This window comes from Lycium ferocissimum, chromosome 10 (assembly GCF_029784015.1).
Source record: "Lycium ferocissimum isolate CSIRO_LF1 chromosome 10, AGI_CSIRO_Lferr_CH_V1, whole genome shotgun sequence".
NCBI lineage: Eukaryota > Viridiplantae > Streptophyta > Magnoliopsida > Solanales > Solanaceae > Lycium > Lycium ferocissimum.
The window spans coordinates 27,611,098-27,617,123 of NC_081351.1; the positions used below are offsets into that span (position 1 = coordinate 27,611,098).

Below are 6,026 nucleotides of genomic sequence, written 5' to 3' on the forward strand. Positions count from 1 at the left end.
AGTCCGTCGGTTACGAAACGCGAGAGAGAACTTGAGGAAAAAAATTGAGGTTAAAGAATGAACTTGAGGAAAAAGAAGCAGGGAGAGAGAAATATAGGTCTGAGGAATGGTTTAACGATTAATCTCACGAAGGTTTATGAGTTTGTACGCTGTTTGTATAAAAAAATATATGGAGACCAAATTTGATAAGTTTTTGGATAGTTAAAGGACTAAAACCGGTAAGTATATAGTTAAGAGACCATTTTAGACCTACTCCCATAGATAAGGGACTATTTATGGCCTTTTCTCTCATAACTCATATGTTTATAAATCATTGTTATTACAAGCGACGAAGAGCGTGGTGTCCGACCTAACTAGGGTTTGTTTCAACGCAGTTTACTCTGCGCTATAATGGCTTTCCGTCTCAGAGGGTGGGTTGGTTTCAGCCTAATTTTGTTTATTTTATCCTTGGGACTTGTTTTTTTTTTTTTCTTCTAATTTGTGGTGTTTTTTTTCCATAGAAATCAATTGGCTGGTAGGGCTTTGCTTGGAGCACCAACACGAGTAAGGTATGCATGAATTTTTCTTCTTTTTTCCTTTGAAACCAATTGGTAATTTGAACGTGTCTGGTGTTTTGCAGGGGATACTGCCAGCAAGTCTCTAAAACTAGCAAAAGCGATCATGAAAGTGCTCTTAATAGTAAATTTCTCTACCTAATTTTCTAATATTGGTTTCAATTTTGGTGTCTAAACTACAACTCTCATTTTCATATTTCTGGTCCTTGCAGAAGGCTCTTTCATTGTTGGGGCACTTACAGCTACAATGTCCTATATGATGTGGTGCGTAACTCGAATTTGTTTATGAGAAGAAATATATATTTGTGTTTATATTGCATGTATTTAAGATGATCAATTTTGTTTGCCTTTATTTTCTATGCTCATAATTGTTATAATTGATTTGATCAAGATAAAATTTGAGATATGAAGACTAACGATAATTTCATTCATAGCTTCTGAAAATGGCAAACTAGATGCATATAGGGGAAGTAAGATCTAGGGGTCAAAGTAAACAAAAAGTTTAACTTAGGGGGAAATAAAATAACTACTTATTGGACTCAATATATAAAAAGTATTAACTGGTAGGTAAGTAACCAACTCAATTCCCATGTACACCTCCGGAAATATAGAGTGCTACTTCCCATTGTTGAAAAAATAAACTTGTTCACATTATTTAATTTGTTCACATTATATTTAATTTAGTTCATGAACTAGTAGATTAATGTATTAGGAGATACATGAATTGGTGAAAAATTCTAGATTAGTCTAGTGAGGTCTTATTCATGTACTTGGAGGATGTGAAGTATGAAATTATTAATAGTGATACATGTATGCTAGGCTAGATACATGGATGAATTCACCTATAAATAGTCATGTAATCTAGCCATTTGAATCAAGCCAAGTTGAATAGAAAATCATCTTTCCTCCATTTCTCTTCTAGCGAGTTTTGAGTATTATTTGTGTTGTCTTGTTCTCCCAAATTTCCAACACCCATAGCTACTCTATTTCTAAACCGTATAATGATTCTCTAATTTGGAAGTTTTTTTCACCTGCCTTTCCCATAGGGCTAATTATTTTGCGGGAGATTTTTCTCTTTTGTAACACTTACTCTAAATTTGTTTTCGCAGGGCAAAATGGCAACAGCGTAAAATTGAGAAGTAAGTTGTTACCTTCTCAGTTTAGCATTATTTCTGAAAGGTAATAAGTAGTATTATTCACAAAACAGCACTAGGAGGGTGTTGAGGTCCCTAAGGAGAGAGATTACTTGTTCCCGGCTAGCAAGTTTTCCCAGCTGCATTTTCCACTATGACTTGCCAAATATGCGTATAGCTTTATCACGAGTTCGAACTTTGTCGCAGACAAAAGTCTGATATTGAAGTGGAATAGGGTAGAGGGGCAAAACTATTATTTTCCTAGTTTCAAACCATGCACCACAACTACCCGCAAGGGTGGCTCAGTTGGTTGAACATGGGGCTTTCATAATGGAGGTCTCAAGTTCGAAACCCCCTGCCTACGACAGCAGGGGATTTGCCTTCTCGGTCGAGCTCGTCACACCGGGCTTGCCTAGTTACCTCTCCTATGTGGTTTGCGAGCTACTGCACAGGAGCTGCGTTTACCCTGTGCGCACCCGAAGGGTAGCGGCTGTGGTTCCCATGTCATTAAAAAAAAAAAAAAAAAAAAAACTCATGCACCACAACCCCTTGTGTTAGAGCTTTTGCTTTTTTTGTTTCAACAACAATAAGTACAACTCAATCCAAAACAAGTTGAGGTCCGTTGTATGTATCTTCACCGACCATGTTTTTTTTTTTTTTAGATAAGAGATTATCATTGCATGGGCATCAGGAAGATGCCAAATTACAAAAGGTGTAAACAGTTAGCTCCAGTACAGAAGGGCAAAAAATACATTTCAGCACTAATACATGAAGAACTAAGGGGCTCACAAAGTCCAAAAGCAGGTGCTCACAAAGTCCAAAAGCCAGTCCATGAAAGTTCCAACTAAACAAACTAACTAAACATTTAGCCTTGAGAGGGTAAGTAGGAGTTGATATTCCATCAAAACATCTGCGATTCCTTTCATTCCAGATTACCCAAGAAATGATTGTTGGAATCATCCTACAGACTGAGGTTAACACTTTCTAGATTTTGTTTGCATAAATAACTTCTGTTGACAAGAGCAATGTTCCTTCTGCTAAGATTGTCTTGTATTAAGAAAGCACCATTCAGAGCTGTCCAGGCTAGGGATGAAACTTTGAGAGGTAGCCTGTTCCTCCAAACATCCTTCCAAGGCCAATCCTCCAAGATTTCTCCTTGTGAGCACATTAGATCATAGCCTTCCTTGACTGTGTACTTCCCTCAGTGTTGCAAGTAGAATAATTAGGTCATTGATTTCCCAATCCTGTAGGTTCCTTCTAAAGCAGGGGCTCCAAATGTTGTTGTCTCGGTTTTGTGCAATAGTGGAATCTTGTCCGTAGCAAATTGGTAGAGCCTCAGATAAGTGTTTTTTAGTGCTGTGTTCCCAAGCCACATGTCATCCCAAAATCTTATATGCAGAACATTCCCACATTTAAATGATATGTTTTGGAAGTAATCAGTATGTAGGCTTCTGATATACTTTTGGAGACCTACCCCATGTGGCCCTGTGCTTTGTCTAGTGCTCCAATGGTTCAGGGCTTCAGGCATCTATTACATCTTTCCAGTAGCCTGGTTCTGGTTGACCATATCTCCATAGTCACTTCCTTAGCATACTTTTGTTGTGCAACTTAAGATTTCGGATGCCTAGACTTAGGGGTGGTTAATGAAAATCGATTAACCGCACCAAATCGATAAACCGAAGAAAAAAATCGACTAATGGTTTGGTATTGAAAAAAAATCCAACCATAATTAGTTTGGTTTGGTTTTAACTAAAAAAAGTCAAACCGAACTGAACTAAACCGACATTATATGTATACACTTTTTAAAAAATATTTATTATAATGTAATTTGTCCAATTGAGGGAGGGACTTCGCATTTCCTAAGGAATCATAATATCTTGCTTACCAAATCTTCCCACCCTGAGTTGAGTAGATCTCAACGAGTATAAAGACACTTCTTCTTTGTCCTTGAACTGCCACCATGCAGATGTACCTCCCAAAGTTTTTATAGGAGCAAAAATATCCAAATGCCTGGGCAGGGAATGTCCACTTCTGAAGATATTAAATTCACGCTTTGTCTTCACTAATGTTATAAGATCTGGTACTGGCAATGAAATAAAATATTTATCCATGTTTTAATCAATCACTTAAAGAGATGGCTGAAGGGAAATACAAACTATGACGACTAGGAGTAAGCGAATCATAGAGAGGAGGAGCTTCTCCTTCTAGGATACTTTTTTGGAATGAAATTTCCAGTTCTATTGCTTTCTATATCTGATGTGGTTTTGTGCTCATAAACGAGTAAATTTTGCCTGGTTTTCCATGTGTAGTAGGCTGGTTGTGTTTTAACGTAGACGTAGTATTATCCTATCTGTACTGACATTTTAATTCACTTTTTGTCTCTAGGATCGTTGATATCCTAAATGCAGAGGAGCGCATGGCTATTTTTCGTACGCTAAACAAGCAGAAATGATTGGTTCGGCCCGTAATTTAATGTATGATGGTAGCCTTGTGATGTTGGCGTTTATCTCGTGCGGAAGTATTTCCTACTTGTGTTTGTATTTGTGCGCATTTTGTTATGGTCATCACTGACATGACGCTTTATGTAATGTATGATGGTAGCCTACTAGCCTTTTGATGGCGGCGTTTGTCACATATCAAAGTACTTCCTGCTTGTATTTATGTTTATGCGGTATGGTCATCACTGACATGCTTGCTGCAATTTAACTTAAATATATGGCCTAATATATCCTATGTGCAGCTTGTAGCCTACTTTATTTAGAGACGAATATGCCACAACTCAGCGTGTCTAGCAGCTACTTTTATTAATAATTAAAAAAAAAATCGTCACTGAGGTGAATTAGAATAAAGGGGAGGTTAGGCTTTACCTTACCAATCCTGGTGATTAGACTTATTTTTTCTGGTCATCTGCATGAGGAAAGGTCCATACTGTTTTTGGATTTTGGGTGAGTAATCCTATTTCTTTTACATAATGAACTATTAGGGATCGTTGAGTTCTGATACAAACCAACGTCAATCTTTTGACATACGGAACTTCACAGTTGTTGCCAAAGTTTTTCAACTCTTTTGATAATTGAGAATTGAGAACCTAAAATACCTAAGAGTGAGGATAAAGTGGCCAGTTAAGAACCACTCAAAAAATAGTTTTACGATTGATGTGATTTACGTATCCAAAAGAAAAGCAATGTTGTTTCAAATCTCTGTAGCTTATATTCATTAATTTCATGCTACTACAATACTTCGTATTGCAGTTAGTTGCCTTGGATTTTCTCATGTTAACTGTGCCTACAGTGGATGGGTGGGTTTGATGACCATGTTGCCATCATTGGAGATCGGATGCCTCCAAGCTGAAGTTCTAGAACGTTTCTAGAACGTCTTTCTCTTCACTACTAGGTGATGATATTAAGACTTGTGAGTGTGCACCAATGAAACTAAAGGTGGAAATTTATCTTCTGGGCTCAAGAGCATGTTGGAAATTAAAGGATGAACCAGAATGAAAATTAGCGGGTGTAATTTTGAGTTTATTCTTATATTCTGTTTTTAATTGTTTAAACATATTAGAATTGACAACATTATATACATAGAATCTGATCAATTCTTGTGTATTTACCTTAACATGCCAAAGTCGGTTAGAGAATATAGTATTCAATGTTGGCTAGAAACCACAAGGTCGAACACAAAGTACATATATCATTTAGATTATTAGTCATTTTTTTGTTGATCGGTAAAAGAAATTTATTTGATTATACTTATACCATAGGCAAACCGTAGAATGAAAGTAAATAAAAGCAGAAACTCTGAGAGTAAATATATATTCGTACAATCAAAGGTAAGAAAGAAAATAAAACTCTAAATCTAATAAAAGTATTTATATTCATTATTTCATCAATCCGTATAATTGATTTTTGTAAGAATTAGCGTCACACAAATTTATATTATATACCTAGCCCAAATCTATAAAAGATAATTAGTGCCATTTTCAGCCCCCGTTTGGCCATAAGAATTATTCACTTTATTTCTAAAAAAAATTTCCACTTTTTTCCGTAATCAATGCTTTTGCCATGAAAAAATTCAATATAACTTGAAATCAGTATTCGGATACCAAAAACTCAAAAAAATTGTTTTTCAAAATTTTTTCACTTTTTTACAACTACATTTCACCAAAAACTACAATTTCAAAAACTATGGCCAAACACAACTCCAACTCCAACTCTTAACTCCAACTCCAAAATTCCAAAAAAAATATGGACAAGCAGGGTCTTAATGATTGCGCGCAAATTTTCTAGTTTCAAATAAAGTGAAACTATGGCCAAACGCCTACTTAGTTTCCATGAGTTGA

General features: G+C 36.1%; 1 long non-coding RNA gene across 1 annotated transcript; it reads left to right on the plus strand.

Moving 5' to 3' along the window:
- Positions 1–617: 617 nt before the first annotated feature.
- On the plus strand, positions 618–4,221 carry LOC132034158 (uncharacterized). Its single transcript, XR_009408966.1, has 4 exons — positions 618–678; positions 767–818; positions 1,664–1,693; positions 4,073–4,221. It is a non-coding gene; the product is annotated as an uncharacterized LOC132034158 (long non-coding RNA).
- The last annotated feature ends 1,805 nt before the right edge of the window (positions 4,222–6,026 follow it).